We start from the raw sequence: 18570 nt of genomic DNA on the forward strand, positions 1-18570 counted from the left end.
AGGTCTTCTAACTTAGAGAAGCTACAATGTCCTAAGAGCATCTCCACTCGTCCCCCCGAACAGGCCCCCGGCGAGCGTTTTTTCCATCCGGACGGCGTAATTCGGCCCAGTCGCGCCCCCGGTTCCTCGTTTTCGTCCGGATTTGGGCCTAAATCCATCCGGCGATCCCACGACATCCCCGGCCCCCCGGGGAGCGCTCGGGGACTCCGGACGAAACGAAAGCGCGCGAAACGGCGAGGAAACTTCCCGCGCGTCTGGTGGCCCCAACTTGTCGGCGACAGAAACCGATCGTCGTCCTCATCGCATCGTCTTCCGCGCGCTGTAAAAGCCTGCCGCCGGTCTGTATTCGCCGGCCACGCGGCGAGTTAATGTCGTCGTCTTCCGCGCACGCATCGTCTTCCGCGCGCACTAAAGGCTGCCGCCGGTCAGCTCGCCGCGGACGCGTCGCAATCCACGCGGCATTTAATCCCCGCGCCAGCCACGCCTATATACGCCGGTCCGCTCGCCGCGAAGCGTACCCCGTGCTCCACTCTCCCTCCACTCTCCCTCTACTCTCAAGATGGCGTTCTACGACGACGACGGCGCAGCCAACAACGGCTTCCCCCGCCGGTCGCTCCACGCGTGGGAGGGGCACCTCCTCTACCAGGCGGGGTACCCCTGCCCGCCGGACACAAGGCCTCCCGGAGGCGGCTGGCGGCTTAGTGCTGGCGGCGTACCAATCCCGCCGCCGCCGCGGGGCCACGCCCTCGACGTCGCCATCGAGGAGGCGCGGATGACTTTGACGGACGAGGAGCGCGCCGAGCCACGCCACCACCCCGACAACTACACGGCGTGGAACTCGTACTTCCTGCAGCGGTGGGAGCGGGAGCTCGCCTCCTACGACGGCCCGCCGCCTCCGCCTGCGCGCAACAACGCCGCGGGCCGCCGACGGTGGTGGAGCGCGCCGGAAAGGACGTTGGCGAACGTCCTCGCGCACATCGAGGACGGCAACTCCCCCGTGCTCACGATGCCCCCTCTATCGAGGGCATCGGCGAGCCGCCGTCGGGGAAGCGTCTGGCAGCCACGGCGCATGTCTGCCAGCTCGTCGTCTTCCGGATCGGCGTCAAGGTCATCCTTGGCGCCGGTGAAGAGGGAGGCGGCGACGTCGCCTTCGACGCCGGTGCGCGTCAAGAAGGAGCCGGCGTCTCCGTCGGCGACCAGAGGGCGCAGCAGCGGCGCCCTCGTCATCCGAGAACAGCCTTCCGCGCCGCAGAGCGGCCGGAAGAAGACGAAGAAAGAGGCCGCCGCAAGCCAGCTCGCCGAGGAGGAGGCGAAGCGCGCGGAGGAGGCCGCGATGGCGGAGGCGATCGCCAGGTCGCTGCACGACATGGAGGAGGAGAAGCGCGCGGACGACGCCGCACTGGAGTGGGCCAGGCGCGACTGGGAGCGCCAGGAGGCGGAGCAGCAGCGACGGCTGCTGGACCTGGCCGCCGCACGCCAACTCGCCGCCCGCGCCGCTCCAACCGCCAACGACGATGTCGCGCGGTACCGTCGTCCTGCGACACCTCCATCCGGCGTCGCTGTCCCCGTCGTCGACCTCGAGTCCTCCGACGACGACTGGTACAAGCCATCCCCGGGGTGGGGAGACGCCGGCCAGGGCAGCAGCAGCCAGGCCGCGCCGCCGAAGGTGCCGAAGGTCGAGGACGACGGCTCCGACGACGGCGGCGACGACTACACGGTGTTCTACCGCCGTATGGGCATGTAGAGCGCCGTGTTTTAGAATTAGCATTTGAATTCCCCTAGCCGAATTTGAAATATAGTCGAATTCGGCCTCTATGTATGAACTTCGCCCGTTTTAGTCTAAATATCATTAAATTTAGTCTTTATTCGCCCGAATTTAGCCGAAGTTTATCAAGTTTCCGTTTTTCAAACTCGCACCGTCGGCTTCGCCTGGGCACGCGGCTGGGAAAGTACTCCTCCCCACGCCAAAACTTCCTCCAATCCGGACGAAAATTTCGCCGGATTTGGGCGTGGGGAGCGCCAACGAGTGGGGATGCTCTAACTTCTCTTCTTCCAAACCATATTGTTAAAGCTAAAATGTTAGGGTAACACCGTACAGACAAAGTTATGATGTAATAAAGTTTTGATTAACTTTTTTATATCAACAGTATTTATCTTGCATGTTTTTAAGTTGAGGTAGAAGGCCTGGTTAATGTATTGCATTCACTACTAGAAAACAGAGCTTTCGTCTAGCACCTCCGAGAGTTTTAGTGCCGGTTTAAAAACGAACCGGGACTAATGACAGGTATTGGTCTCGGTTCATCCTAGAAAGCCTTTAGTCCCGGTTTGTTTGAAACCTTTAGTCCCGGTTGGTATTACAAACCGGGACTAAAGGAGTGGCGGTAGCCTGCCTCCGGGGAAAAAGTCTTTAGTCCCGGTTGATACCCTTTAGTTCCGGTTCGCTTTACCAATCGGGACTAAAGGATTTCTAGGTTTTTGGCTCCCTACGCACCTCCACACAAGGATCGCCTTTTTAGCTTTGTAAGTACGAAAGAAAATGATAGAAAATTCAAAAATAAAATCTTTTGAGATTCATGTATGTTACGCAACCTACTATTACGGAAAATTAATAAATTTGAAATTCAACTTTTTTGCAAGAAAAGTTTAGAAAAAGGTAAAACGACATTAACTTTTGCATACGACGTCGGAAAAAACATATAATATATCAAAATGATCGTGGGAAAAAGATACATTGAATTCACCGGGGTTCAACAGGTTAGCCAATTTTTAGATTCTCAAAATTTCAAATAAAAATATGTTTTGCCAGAAATTCACTACTTTATATTTTTAAAATTTTAAATTAATAATTGCATCCTACATAAAGATTACTATTACTTAACCATAAAGTTAGCCAATTTTTAGATTTTTAAATTTTCAGGTTTTAGTTTTGGCAAAAAAAATATTAAAAAATATTATAATACAAATTACAAATTACGAATTTAATATTTATTTATTTATTTAAGATTATTATTACATCATTATTTTTGTTTATTAAAACAATTGTTTGGAATTTAAACAGTAAAGAAGTGTGACATCGACAAACATGTTAACCGGATTGATATGATACTAGTATCAACAACATGCGCACGAAGCACTTGGAAGCGAGACGGGAAGAAACTCAGAAGTTAAATGTGATAGTGCTGAAGTAGTGGTAGGATGGATGACCTAGCGGGAAGTTTGACTAGACTAGAGATTAAGTGTAGTTAGAGAGTAAACTTGGCCAATAATTGAAATACTAGAAATTTAAAAAAAAGGAAAAAAATATGGAGCGAAAAATAATTAGAAAACCAAATGAATATTTTTTTTTAACAAAATAGCCTTTAGTCCCGGTTTGTGTTACAAGGGACTAAAAGAGATGGCCTTTATTCCCGAAGGTCCACTCCCGGTTGCAAAACCGGGACTAAGGCCGAAACGAACCGGAACTATATGCATGTTTTCTACTAGTGATTGGTCGTGAACTCCACGCTTGTGGTTTTGTTTTTCTCATAATATATTACATGTAGCTCTTCTGCATAGTTCGAAAAGTTACCATACCTAACATGGTACGTAAGCTATATATGGTGCCTTCACTTCCGTTCCGTTCCTAGCTTCCCCTAAATTTTCTTGTCCACGCTAGATGGTACGGCAGACCCATCCGTGGGTCACCGGCTGACCTAGATTTTTTAAAATCTTGAGCAAACACGACTAAAATGTCAGTTTTACGGATAAAATCGTTACACAAAATTATATAACGCGAACCGAGGAACAAAAACCGTTGTGTCTCCCAAAACAAGAAGGGAAGCTGGATTGATACCCCTTAAGATCGACAATCGAGCCGTTGGAGAATCTCGGGCCGGATTATCCGGCCTAAGTGAAGGTCGGATTATTCGGCCTGGCCCTCTTGCCCCTTCCTAACCCTAACCCTCTCGCCCCTGTGCGGTGGCGCCGCGCTGCGCCAGGGCGACCGCCGGCATTCCTCCTCGTCTCCCATGTGCGCCCTTGATACGTCTCCAACGTATCTATAATTTCTTATGTTCCATGCTAGTTTTATGACAATACCTACATGTTTTATTCACACTTTATAATGTTTTTATGCATTTTCTGGGACTAACCTATTAACAAGATGCCACAGTGCCAGTTCCTGTTTTCTGCTGTTTTTGATTTCAGAAAAGTTGTTTTACAAATATTCTCAGAATTGGACGAAACAAAAGCCCACGGTCCTATTTTCCACGGAGTGTTCCAGAAGACCGAAGAGGAGTCGAGGAAGGCCAGCAGGGGCCCTCCCCATATGGCGGTGTGGGGGCCCCACTGCCGCGTCGTGACGTGGGGAGGGAGCCCCCTGGCTCCCCCGACGCTGCCCCTTCGCCTATTTATTCCTTCGTCCCCGAAAACCCTAGTACCGAGAGCCAAAATACCAGAACAGTTCCAGAGACGCCGCCGCCGTCAACCCTAACTCGGGGGGTTCAGAAGATCTCCTCCGGCACCCTGCCGGAGAGGGGAATCATCACCGGAGGGCTCTACATCACCATGCCCGCCTCCGGACTGATGCGTGAGTAGTTCATCATTGGACTATGGGTCCATAGCAGTAGCTAGATGGTTGTCTTCTCCTATTGTGCTATCATGTTTAGATCTTGTGAGCTGCCTATCATGATCAAGATCATCTATTTGTAATGCTACATGTTGTGTTTGTTGGGATCCGATGAATATGGAATACTATGTCAAGTTGATTATTGATCTATCATATATGTGTTGTTTATGATCTTGCATGCTCTCCGTTGCTAGTAGAGGCTCTGGCCAAGTTGATACTTGTGACTCCAAGAGGGAGTATTTATGATAGATAGTGGGTTCATGCCTCCATTGAATCTGGGGGAGTGACAGCAACCCCTAAGGTTGTGGATGTGTTGTTTCCACTAGGGATAAAACATCAATGCTTTGTCCAAGGATATTTGTATTGTTTACATTACGCACAGTACTTAATGCAATTGTCTGTTGCTTGCAACTTAATACTGGAAGGGGTGCGGATGCTAACCCGAAGGTGGACTTTTTAGGCATAGATGCATGCTGGATGGCGGTCTATGTTCTTTGTCGTAATGCCCTAAGTAAATCTCATACTAGTCATCATGATACGTATGTGCATTGTTATGCCATCTCTATTTGTCAATTTCCCAACTGTAATTTGTTTACCCAACATGTTATTTATCTTATTGGAGAGACACCACTAGTGAACTCTGGACCCCGGTCCATTCTTTTACATCTGAAATACAACCTACTGCAATCATTGTTCTCTTTTGTTTTCTGCAAACAAACATCATTTTTCACACCATACGTTTAATCCTTTGTTTTCAGCAAGCCGGTGAGATTGACAACCTCACTGTTAAGTTGGGGCAAAATAGTTTGATTGTGTTGTGCAGGTTCCACGTTGGCACCGGAATCCCTGGTGTTGCGCCGCACTACACTCCTTCACCAACAACCTTCACGTGATCTTCATCTCCTACTGGTTCGATAACCTTGGTTTCTTACTGAGGGAAAACTCGCTGTTGTACTCATCATACCTTCCTCTTGGGGTTCCCAACGGACGTGTGCTTTACCATCACAAACAGCTACTTTTCTGGCGCCGTTGCCGGGGAGATCAAGACACGCTGCAAGGGGAATCTCTCACACTCAATCTCTTTACGTTGTTTATTGTCTTGCTTTATTTTATTTTCTGTCTTGTTTGCTTTCTTTATATCAAAAACACAAAAAAATTAGTTACTTGTTTTACTATCTTTAATTCGGTTTTGCTTTATTTATTTTTATTATTGCTAAAATGAGTACTCCTAGGAATACTAAGTTGTGTGACTTCACTAGCACAAATAATAATGATTTCATATGCACTCCTATTGCTCCACCTGCTTCTACAGCAGAATTTTATGAAATTAAACCTGCTTTACTAAATCTTGTTATGAGAGAGCAATTTTCTGATGTTAGTACTGATGATGCTTCTGTCCATCTTAATAATTTTGTTGAACTTTGTGAAATGCAAAAGTATAAGGATATAGATGGGGATATTATAAAACTGAAATTGTTTCCTTTTTCCTTGAGAGGAAGAGCTAAATATTGGTTGCTATCTTTGCCTAAAAATAGTATTAGTTCATGGACTAAATGTAAAGATGCTTTCATTGGAAAATATTATCCTCCTGCTAAAATTATATCTTTGAGAAGTAGTATTATGAATTTTAAGCAATTGGATAATGAACATGTTGCCCAAGCATGGGAGAGAATGAAATCTTTGGTAAAGAATTGCCCTACCCATGGACTAACTACTTGGATGATCATCCAACCCATTTATGCAGGATTAAATTTTTCTTCAAGAAACCTATTGGATTCAGCTGCTGGAGGTACTTTTATGTCCATCACTTTGGGTGCTGCAACAAAGCTTCTTGATAATATGATGATCAACTACTCTGAATGGCATACTGAAAGGACTCCTCAAGGTAAGAAGGTAAATTATGTTGAAGAAAACCTCTTCCTTGAGTGATAAGATTGATGTTATTATGTTTATGCTTGTTAATGGTAAATCTCATGTTGATCCTAATAATGTTCCTTTAGCTTCATTGGTTGCTCAAGAAGAGCATGTTGATGTGAACTTCATTAAAAATAACAATTTCAACAACAATGCTTATATGAATAATTTTGGTAACAACAACTATAGGCCATATCCTTCTAATAGTGGTAGTGGTTATGGTAATTCTTATGGTAATTCTTACAACAATAGTAGGAGTGTACCCTCTGATCTTGAAGTCATGCTTAAATAATTTATTAGTACACAAACTGCTTTTAACAAAACCATTGAGGAAAAGTTTGGTAAAATTGATGTTTTTGCTTCTAAGGTTGATAGTCTTGCTCTTGATGTTGATCTTTTGAAACTGAAAGTTATGCCTAATGAAGTTAAAGATACTAAGTCATTTGCTACAGCAAATGCTATCCAAGTTCGAATTGATGACAATATTAGGATGATGGCTGAATTGCATGCTAGGTGGGAAAGAGAAGAATAACTTGCTAAAGAGAATAATATAGCTAGAGTTTGGACTATTACCACCACTAGTAATGTTGATGCTTCACATGTTGCTAAACCTCCTACTATCAATGATAAAATAATTGGTGTTGGCAATGTTTCTACTTCTACTACAAAGCGTGCAAAATTGCCTTAAACTGCTGAAACTGTTTGTGATAAAAGTGCTGAAATTTTTCAAAGAGTTGGGGACAATGGTCTCATTGCTTTAGATCATAATGGTTTTGATTTTGATAATTGTCATATTTCTGAAGTTATTAAGTTCTTGCAAAAACTAGCTAGAAGTCCTAATGCTAGTGCTATAAACTTGGCCTTTACAAAACATATCTTATAATAACCACTTTATTATTGCCTCTTGGGCATATCTCCAACACTTGGGGCATTGTTTTTAGAGCAACTAATGGATGGTGGTGGGTTGCAGTGGTGTGGTATTCATCTACCGCGTCGACGATGGTGTCTCGGCGGCGTGGCGCAGCGGAGTATCGGTGTTGGATGCGAGATGATGAACACGTGCAGGACGGTGGTGCTATCAGGCGTCATGGTGGCGTCGATGGCAAGCCTAGCAAGGTCAATGCGGTGATCCCTCTTGGAGATGGGTTCGAGGAAAACGGCGGTAGCGATTTCTGCGGCGTGTGCAATGGCGTCCGCTGAGGGTCTGCTTGACTGGTTGTGCTTCTCACCCGCCAATGGGCGGTTTGGGAAGGCATTCGGTTTTAGATGATGTGTGTTGGTGTATTGTCTGGGTAATGGCCCTGTTCATGGTCACCCCCTTCATCGCTCTTGTAGGTATAGCGAGTTGTCGTTATAAAGGTGGCTTCTAGTTGATTTTTGTATCCCCCTTGTAAGGCTTTGTAAATAATCTAATAAAGAAAAGTTATGTGCATCCTTTAGATACGGAGGCTGAGGCTATGCTCCCATTTCGAGAGAAAAATTCGGCCTGGCCGGATTATCTGGTTTTCACCGAAATATCCGGACAATAATCGAGGGGCAACCCAGTAGCGATTTTCCTTAAGTCTTCAACGGAAATTTGGGGGCCATATATTTGCGAATAATCTGGCCCTAGATTATCCGGCTTTTAAATAATCCGGGGAGGTACTGTGCCGAATTCCGTTGGGTCCTAATTCACCATTTTCTGGGGCCAGATATTTTCCAATAATTGGCCCCGGATTATCCGACCTAACAAATTTTCAGCCTACTTCTTTTCAGCACGTATGATCAAGTATATGTAATTTACATATTGCTAAGGAGCGTAATCATCCTGCACCACTTAACACACATTAATGTACCACTAATATTGTCATCAAACACATAAAATCATAATGGTAGAGAGATGTTCTTTCACTGTCAAGGTCTCACTTTTATGTATTTTCATTTTTTAGCTTAAATTTTTGTGTCAAAATTTACACTAAAAAAACAAAATATACTACACGTAGAACTTAGGTGGGATCCCGCTTGACAACATGGTCTTGGTTACATGATCCCGAGTTATTCTTTGATGCATCTCTTTGTTTAAATCCAGGACGGGTCCTCCAGACAGCATGTGGTACACTGTACGAAGAAATACGTACGTGTGGTTGGCGAAGGCCCCCGAAGAAAAATAATAGCGCCCTAGTACAGCATGGATGGATGCATGGATGGGGCAGCGACGCAACGTGGTGATGTCGGAGCGGGTACCCAACCCCATGATGGAGCTGATGGCGATGGAGGTCAAACAAAAGCGCGCGCAGTGGAGTGGAGTGGAGTGGATGGGTCATCCCCGTAGGCAGCAGCATGCATGCATGGGGCATCTCGGCGCAACAACCAGACGAGACGAGACGAGCCCAACGAAACAAAACAAAACAATCTCTGCACTGTCGCGCGGGTTGACAGGCGTAGGATCGCGCTCATTTTGGCCTGGGTGCACTCCACATGCCTGCCGCCCACTCACTCACCACCGGCAAATCGCTCTGCGTGCGTCCAAGGATGGATCGTCGGGTTTGCCGCTTCCTGCCTCGCCGGTGGGATTCAGCCAACTAATTCATAAACCTTCTTTCCCCGGTCAAATAATGCGGTGCACGGACGTGCGCAACCAAGCCTAATTAATGTAATAAGTGGGTGACTTGAGCGAGACTAAACTCCTGCACGTCAAAGATTGGGGTCCTTCCGTTTGGGATCATGCATATGGTTCGATGCACTCCAAAGGTAGTATATCAACGCCGCACTCGTTGATGGAGACGTGTTAGGGTAGACCAGAACTTAGCATGCACTACAGGAATGGGAGGCTACGCCGAGGGCCAAGCTATACGCCGAGGACCAAAAGTCGGAGCCGTCGGCATATGGCCCGGCCAGGCCAGCCTGCTCTTTCGATCCTCGACGTAGCGCGGCCGTCGGCGTAGCGAGATCTACGCCGAGGGCAGCCCTCGGCATATCTTTGGCCTTAGTCGTAGACAGGACTACGCCGACGGCCACCCTCGGCGTAGCCATTTTTCAAATTTGTCTAATTTTGTAAAAATCATAACTAATTCATATGATGTCAGAAAAATGCGTATGAGGTATTAAAATGTTCATAAAAATATCATCTATCCGTTTATGTCAAAATCATGCATATTTGAATCATGTAAAGTACCATGTTAACATAGAAACAATTCAATCACTTTCTTCTATGTCCTTAGGTTCCCGTTTTAGCCAGATGGCAGTTTAAACGAAGTCAAAAATCTCGCGGAGCCGCATGATATTATTTTATGTGTCCTAGTAATCACTCCAAAAGATGGAATTGGGATACGCCAATTATTTTGGAAAACCCTTCACAAACAGGGCTATCGCGTCCGGAGTTCTATGGCTTTTAGGGCAAATAAGTAGAAAACGACTCGTGACACCGCATAGTTTATCGGCACGAGGCCATATTTGGTACGTGTGTGGTCCCTGGGATGGGAAGCAAGGCCCCGGGAGCGGATTTCCAATCCAACACATGGGCGATGGTTTTTCATTTTCGGGGTGCCAAAACGGGGTTTTTTTGTGAAGCAGCTACATGGGGCGCATTTTAGTACTGCGCGAGACCTCCGCGTAGTTGTAGGACACCGCCTTCGCACCACATATCACATGCCATATGTGCGCGCTAGCTATCTGGGAATCCATGCGGCTTCCTGCGGTGTTCCACCGAATCCGCTGGAAAGTGACCGGATTTGAACTAGGGATACACTTTCCGTCACTCAATAGATTCCGGGGAAAATGTTTTTAGGTCTATGACATAACACTTTATGTGCGAATTTTTTCCCGTTTAGCGCGATGGTAAACGGGGGCACCAGCGCGCCCGGTACGACCATACTGCATCTCCGTGGGGGCCTGTTTTGGCCAAATGGCAATTTAAACGAAGTCAGAAAATCCCGCAGAGCCGCATGGCGTCATTTTATGTGTCCTAGTAACCACTCCAAAAGTCGGAATTAGGATACGGCAATTATTTTGGAAAACCCTTCACAAACAGGGCTATCACGTCCGGAGTTCTATGGCTTTTAGGGCAAATGAGTAGAAAACGGCCCGTGACACCGCATAGTTTGTCGGAACGAGGCCATATTTGACACGTGTGTGGTCCCTGGGATGGGAAGCAAGGCCCCGGGAGCGGATTTCCAATCCGACCCATGGGTGATGGTTTTTTCATTTTCGGGGTGCCAAAACGGGTTTTTTGTGAAGCAGCTACATGGGACGCATTTTAGTATTGCGCGAGACCTCCGCGTAGTGGTAGGACACCGCATCCGCACCATATATCACATGCCATATGTACGCGCTAGCTATCTGGATATCCCTGCGGCTTCCTGCGGTCTCCCGCTGACATAGGCATCCCCAATGGGCCTGCCGAAGATAGTACCCGGGGTTTACTGAAGGCCCACTACCCGAAGAATAAGAAGATTCGGAAGCCCAAGATATTATTAAGGAAAGCTAGAGTTGTAATAGGAAGCATTATTTGTAATCTTGCGGGATGAGTTAGAAACCGTCTAGGACTCTGTAACTTGTACAACACGAATCCCTCGGCTCCGCCTCCTATATAAGGGGGAGTCGAGGGACAAAGAAATCATCGAATCATTGTCTCTCAAACCCTAGTTTTCATAATCGTCGAGTACTTTTCGGCTGAAACCTTCGAGATCTACTTGCCCTCTACTTCCAACTAAACCCTAGTCTACAACCCGTAGACATTGACAAGTTAATACCTTGTCAATTGGCGCCGACCGTGGGGACTAGAGGCGTCAAGGATCTGATCTCGATGGCACGTTCAAGATCATCGACTCCATCAACCGCAAGCAACGCGATGGATCGAGGTAAACATATCGCAACTGGTCTTGTCGATTTTGTTCCTCACCCGCCCTCCCGTTTGGATGCATAGTCATATCTGGAGGAGCCTATGGAGATGACGTTCGGAAGATTTCACTTTCGCGTCGAGAAAGAGGGATCGTATCGTGAATTCCGATTTCGTCGGGATCGTCGGCAGTCGATTCCGATTTTTCAAGCTATACATCGTCAACCGAGTCAGGAGAAGAAGAAACTTCGACGTCACGCTTCATCAGCACCAGGGCAAGAGAAAAATTTGCCAAGATCTTCAGCGACATGTCGTTTGAGTCATCTGCGGACTCCTATATAAGCGATGGCTCAAGCAGTGTCGACAGCTACGACTTCATCGACAAATCTACTACAGTGGGCAAGGTCTTCGCCAATCTTCATGATGGTGTCACCAAACCCAACATAGATCTGAATACAAAGTATCACCAGATTTATGTCATCGGAGAGCCAAGTCATGATCAGGAGGAAACATCTGAGGCTTTCGACGATTTGGGAAATCCATACGTCGATCCCTCTGATTTGCGGCGAGGCCTAGGCAATAAATATATCGGGCCACAGCCGCGAGACAGAGTCCGACTCCCGCAAGCAGCATGGGATAGAGCCGCAAGGGCTATGGATGGCTCAGAACCAATGGCCACCACAGCCACGCCAGAAGAATTACAAGCATATCAATATAGGCTCGCACGAGCTGCAAGGGAATTGGAAAAACAGACAGCTGAGCTAAACAGAAGAAAGGTGGCAGCCTCTGCATCAAGTAGGCGAAGGGCAGAGCTGAGTCGACAATCTTGAACTTCGGGTGATAGCCACAGGGAAGCTCGGAACAAAGCAAGATCAAGGTTGCAAAACGTACCTGAAGGAGAAAGATAGCACTTGGTTCAAAACCTCGACATGTCTTTTATGTCGATAGACACCAGAGGAAACATCATACCCAAGACACCAGAAGCTGGGTATATGGCGACACAAGCTTTCATCCTTGCATCCAGACCACCCCCAGGAGATCCAAGGGAGGCATTGTATAACATGGCAATTGCAGGAGTTGGAGCCATGGGGACGGCGTTTGTGTCGACACCTCCCGAAGGAACAGCAAGGCAAAATAGTCCACGACCTGCGGCAGCAACAGCAGCAGCTCCCGAAGGACCAAGTGGAGCAAGGGACACGGTAGCACAAGCAAGGGTCGACAGAGCCCGACAAAGCAGAAGGGAACATCGGCAGTCCCCAGAGCTAAACGACGAGGATATGTGTGGGTTGCCATGCTTCACAAGGAGAGTTCGAAAAACTCGAGTCCCTTCAGGATTCAAGTTACCCGATAACTTCAAGAAATTCGACGGCCTTCAAGATCCAGAGGATTGGCTAATCGATTATCTCGAGACGGTGAAGCTCACAGGAGGAACCAGAGCAACAGCTATGCAAAGCATCCAGGTGCATCTGAGTGGAGCCGCACGATCTTGGATAAAGAAACTTCCTCTAGGATCTATCGACAGCTGGGAAACCTTCGAGGACGTGTTCGTCAAGAACTTTCGGTCCACATGTAAAAAACCTGCGTCATTAGAGGAGCTAAGAGCGTGCCGACAAAAGCCAGACGAGCCTATGAGGAAATATATCCAAAGATGGAATATCATCAAAAACTCGGCAGAAAATATATTTGACGAGAGAGCAATAGATGCGTTTGTCGCAAGAATCAGGCGTGGAGATTTTGTCGAGGATCTGGGGAGGACCAATCCAAAGACAGTATCCGCATTAATGGAAATAGCAAACAGATGGGCAGATGGAGAAGATGCTGTTCACAACAAACGGCATAGGTCGCCAGAGGAAGTCCGCGGTCGAAATTACCAACCAAGGCGATGATTTCCTCGGCAGTACTCGATCTATGATGCTCCAGGACAAATCTCGGCTGGTTTCCGATCAAGCGCAGGAGGAAACAACAGAGATGAGTACCAGAGAAGCAACGAGCAACGACGAGACAATAGAGATGACTCTCGAAACAATAGGCAAAATAGCGGCCCAAGGTTCTAGAGACCTTTTGTGTCTCCCGAAGAGATGATGAACGGGCCGTGTCAGATGCATTTTTTCCTCGACAGCAACAGAAAAAGACAGTCAGGACATCTGCAGAAGGATTGTCGCAATTTCCAGGCAATGGTAAGGTATGCAGGTCATGCTAATGCTCAGGCAGCACAGAGAAATCCTCGAGAACCCAGGAGTGAGATTCACTTGCCACCTCCTCCCGCGATTACGGACGACAATCGACATCAGCTCAGAATAGCGGCAGCACCTCCACCACCGCCTTACGTGGATCCTAACTCTAACGGAGCGGTCTCGATGATTCAGAAGGGAAGGCCATTCAATAGAACTCAGAAAGTAATATCGCGACAGGTGTTCATGGCAGAAAAAATGCCTCCACCAACAGTCGAGTACCTTAATTGGTCAGGGCAAGACATTGGCTTCACAATAGCGGACCATCCACAGCAAGTTCCTCGACCAGGGCAGTCAGCACTCATACTACCAGCGGTCATCGCAGGATTTGACGTATCTCGCGTGTTTATAGATGGTGGCAGCAGCTTAAACCTTATGTACGCAGATACATTAAGGAAGATGAACATATCCCTAGCAAACCTGAAGCCAACAGACACGAGATTCCACGGTATCACACCAGAGAAGCCAAGCTATCCGCTGGGGAAGATTAATCTCGACGTTCAGTTTGGGACCCGAGAAAATTATAGAATCGAGAAGCTGGAGTTTGAAGTCGTAGATTTCCCATCGCAGTACCACGCTCTGTTGGGACGACCAGCATATGCTAGATTTATGGCGGTACCACATTACACGTACCTGTTGTGGAGGATGCCTGGACCTAAGGGACCAATCACAGTCAAAGGAAGCTTCGCCCTAGCCGATAAATGTGATAAAGATTTTCATCGAATATCAGAAACTTTCGGGATGCAAGCTGAGTATTTGGCGTCAAGGCTCATGACTGACTACGACGTGCTGCCAGACGTTGGAAGGCCAAATAAAGAATCAACTTTCAACACTAAGAAAAATTCTAAGGAGGTGCAGATTCACCCGACAGACCCGAAAAAGACGACATCCATCGCAAACGACATGGACCTCGCATAGGAAAGCGCGCTCGTCGAGTTCCTCCATGAGAACTGGAAAATCTTCGCATGGTGTCCAGCTGACATGCCAGGAGTACCCAGGGAACTTGCCGAGCACCACCTAAACTTGGATCCACTAGCGAGACCAATCAAACAACATTTGCGACGTTTTTCGGAACCAAACCGCAAGGCTATGTTGTCAGAAATTGATCGACTAAGAGAAACTGGTTTTATCAAGGAGCTGCACACAGAGGCCACATGGGTAGCAAATCCAGTGTTGGTGCCGAAGAAAAAACACTAAGGTCCCTCGCATGTGCGTCGACTTTACGTGTCTCAATAAACATTGTCCAAAGGATCACTTTCCCCTCCCGAGGATCGACCAAATTATCGACTCCACGGCAGGATGTGAACGTCTTTCCTTTTTGGACGCATATTCTGGTTATAATCAGATCAGGTTAAAAGAAGAAGATGAAGTAAAAACAGCGTTCATCATACCTTACGGTGTGTTTTGCTACAGAACAATGCCCTTTGGTCTGAAAAACACGGGAGCAACATATCAGAGGATGTTGCAGAAGTGTTTGGCGACACAGATTGGGAAAAATGTGCAAGTATACATCGACGATGTCGTCATAACATCAAAAAAGGGGGCGACGCTGATCGAGGATCTCAAGGAAACCTTTGACAACCTCGACAAATTCTGCCTCAAGCTGAACCCGACGAAGTGCTCCTTCGGCGTCCCAGCAGGAGAACTTATTGGGTTTCTAGTTTCAGCAAGAGGGATTGAAGCAAATCCCGACAAAATACAAGCTATCGCGACAATGAGGAAGCCAACAAAGTTGAAAGAAATACAGCAATTAACTGGGCGAGTCGCAGCTTTAAGCAGATTCGTCGCCAGGCTGGGAGAAAAAGCGTTACCATTTTACGCTTTAATAAAGCAAGGGGAGAAATTCCAGTGGAACGAAGAAGCCGATAGAGCTTTCGAGGATTTGAAACGCACAATCTCGACACCACCAATCTTGGTGGCGCCGAAGGAAAAGGAACCTCTCATGCTGTACATTGCAGCCACACCCCAGGTGGTTAGCACGGTGCTAGTCGTCGAAAGAGAAGAAGAAGGAAAACTCCATGGAGTGCAAAGGCCGGTATATTTCATCAGTGAAGTTTTATCGCCTTCTAAACAGCGGTACCTGCAGTACCAGAAGCTAGCATATGGAGTGATCACAACGGCAAGAAAGTTGCGCCACTATTTTTCGGCACACCCGATAATAGTAGTCAATGAAGCACCTCTCTCAAATATACTAAACAGTCCAGAAGCTACAGGGCGTGTCTCCCTTTGGGGAATAGAACTTTCCCCTCGGGACATCACGTATGAAAAAAGAAAGGCAATCAAGTCGCAAGTTTTGCCAGACTTCATTACAGAATGGATGGAGCTGCAAAACACGGGACCCCCAGATTTGTCGAGAACTTGGACTATGAACTTTGATGGATCCAAGAGAGTAGAAGGAGCTGGCGCAGGAGTGAAGCTTATATCACCTGAAGGCGACAAGTTAAAGTATGTTCTACGGATGACGTTCCCAAACGCATCCAACAATGAAGCAGAATACGAAGCCCTCATACACGGGATGAAGATGGCGAAAGCTTGCGGCGCAACTCGACTAAAAATCTTTGGCGACTCACAATTGGTGGCTCAGCAAGTTATGAACCAATGTGATGCAGTCAATGATAGCATGATAGCATACAAGGAGGTGTACAATGAGCTTGAGAAGCTGTTTGATGGATGCGAGGTAAATCACATCAGTAGGTTGAGCAATGATGAAGCCGACGTTCTCGCAAACATCGGGTCGCAGTGCCTCCCAATCCCACCAGGTGTATTTTGGGAAGAAATAGCGGAGAGATCCACAAAGCCGAAGAAGGCGCAGAAAAAAGTAAAGGAAGAAAAAACTTCGGCGCCCCACAAAGAGGCCGTGGAGGACGAAGAAGACCAAGAGCTTGTGATGATGGTAGAAGTTCCTTGGATGCAAGCGTACATATCGTATATCCTTAGGAAAGAAATACCCGACGATCCAGTTGTGGCAAGGCGAATTATTCGACGGTCCAAAGCTTTCACAGTGGTCAAAGGGGAGTTATATAAGCGAAGTATTTCAGGCGTCCTGCAAAGGTGCGTCACACCTGAAGAAGGAAGGATAATCCTAAAGGATGTGCATGAAGGAATATGTGGTCACCATGCGAGCAGTCGAGCTATTGCAGCCAAGGTTTTTCGATTAGGATTTTACTGGTTGACAGTAATCGAGGATGCAAAAGAGATAGTAAGAACCTGCGACGCGTGCCAGAGATTCGCCGCAAAACCTCACTCTCCGGCGGCAGAGCTGATGCCAATACCATTGTCGTGGCCCTTTGCCCAATGGGGACTCGATATGGTGGGCAAATTGCACAAAGCTTCGCCAGGAGGATATGAGTACCTGTTGGTTGCTGTCGACAAATTCACAACGTGGGTAGAAGCGAAGCCAATAAATTCACCAGATGCAGCATCAGCAATAAAGTTTGTTAAAGGCCTCGTTTTTCGGTTCGGAGTGCCTCATAGCATTGTCACAGACAACGGTACCAACTTTACATCCAAGGAATTCAAGGAGTACTGCGCAGAAGTAGGCATTAAATTGCACTTTGCGTCAGTTGGGCACCCGCAAACCAATGGCCAAGTCGAGAAAGCCAATGGCATCATCTGCAACGGTATCAAAAAGCGCTTGTTAGGACCGCTTGAAAAAGCTCGATATACCTGGCCAGAAGAATTGCCAAGTGTTTTATGGAGCATCCGAACAACACCAAATACGGCGATACAAGAAACTCCGTTCTTCCTCGTCCACGGAGCTGAGGCAGTACTGCCAATTGAGATAGAGCATGATTCTCCAAGAGTGACAGAGTTGAAGGAGATATGCCCTAGAGGCAATAATAAAGTTGTTATTATTTATATCTTTATGTTTATGATAAATGTTTATATATCATGCTAGAATTGTATTAACCGAAACATTAGTACATGTGTGATATGTAGACAAACAAGAAGTCCCTAGTATGCCTCTTAAACTAGCTTGTTGATTAATGGATGATTAGTTTCATAATCATGAACATTGGATGTTATTAATAACAAGGTTATGTCATTGTGTGAATGATATAATGGACACACCCAATTAAGCGTAGCATAAGATCTCGTCATTAAGTTATTTGCTATAAGCTTTCAATACATAGTTACCTAGTCCTTATGACCATGAGATCATGTAAATCACTTATACCGGAAAGGTACTTTGATTACACCAAACACCACTGCGTAAATGGGTGGCTATAAAGGTGGGATTAAGTATCCGGAAAGTATGAGTTGAGGCATATGGATCAACAGTGGGATTTGTCCATCCCGATGACGGATAGATATACTCTGGGCCCTCTCGGTGGAATGTCGTCTAATGTCTTGCAAGCATATGAATGAGTTCATAAGAGACCACATACCACGGTACGAGTAAAGAGTACTTGTCAGGAGACGAGGTTGAACAAGGTATAGAGTGATACCGAAGATCAAACCTCGGACAAGTAAAATATCGCGAGACAAAGGGAATTGGTAATATATGTGTATGGTTCATTCGATCACTAAAGTCATCGTTGAATATGTGGGAGCCATTATGGATCTCCAGATCCCGCTATTGGTTATTGGTCGGAGTGAGTACTCAACCATGTCCGCATAGTTCTCGAACCGTAGGGTGACACACTTAAAGTTGGATGTTGAAATGGTAACACTTGAATTATGGAATGGAGTTCGAATATTTGTTCGGAGTCCCGGATGAGATCCCGGACATCACGAGGAGTTCCGGAATGGTCCGGAGAATAAGATTCATATATAGGATGTCATTTTATGTGAAATAAAATGTCGCGGAAGGTTCTATGGAAGGTTCTAGAAGGTTCTAGAAAAGTCCGGAAGAAACCACCAAGGAAGGTGGAGTCCACAAGAGACTCCACCTCCATGGCCGGCCAGCCCTAGTGGGGGTGGAGTCCCAAGTGGACTCCACCATAGGGGGCCGGCCACCCCCCCACATGGGAGGTGGGAATCCCACCTTTGGGTGGGAGTCC

Source organism: Lolium perenne, chromosome 6 (assembly GCF_019359855.2).
Source record: "Lolium perenne isolate Kyuss_39 chromosome 6, Kyuss_2.0, whole genome shotgun sequence".
In the NCBI taxonomy this organism is placed as follows: Eukaryota; Viridiplantae; Streptophyta; class Magnoliopsida; order Poales; family Poaceae; genus Lolium; species Lolium perenne.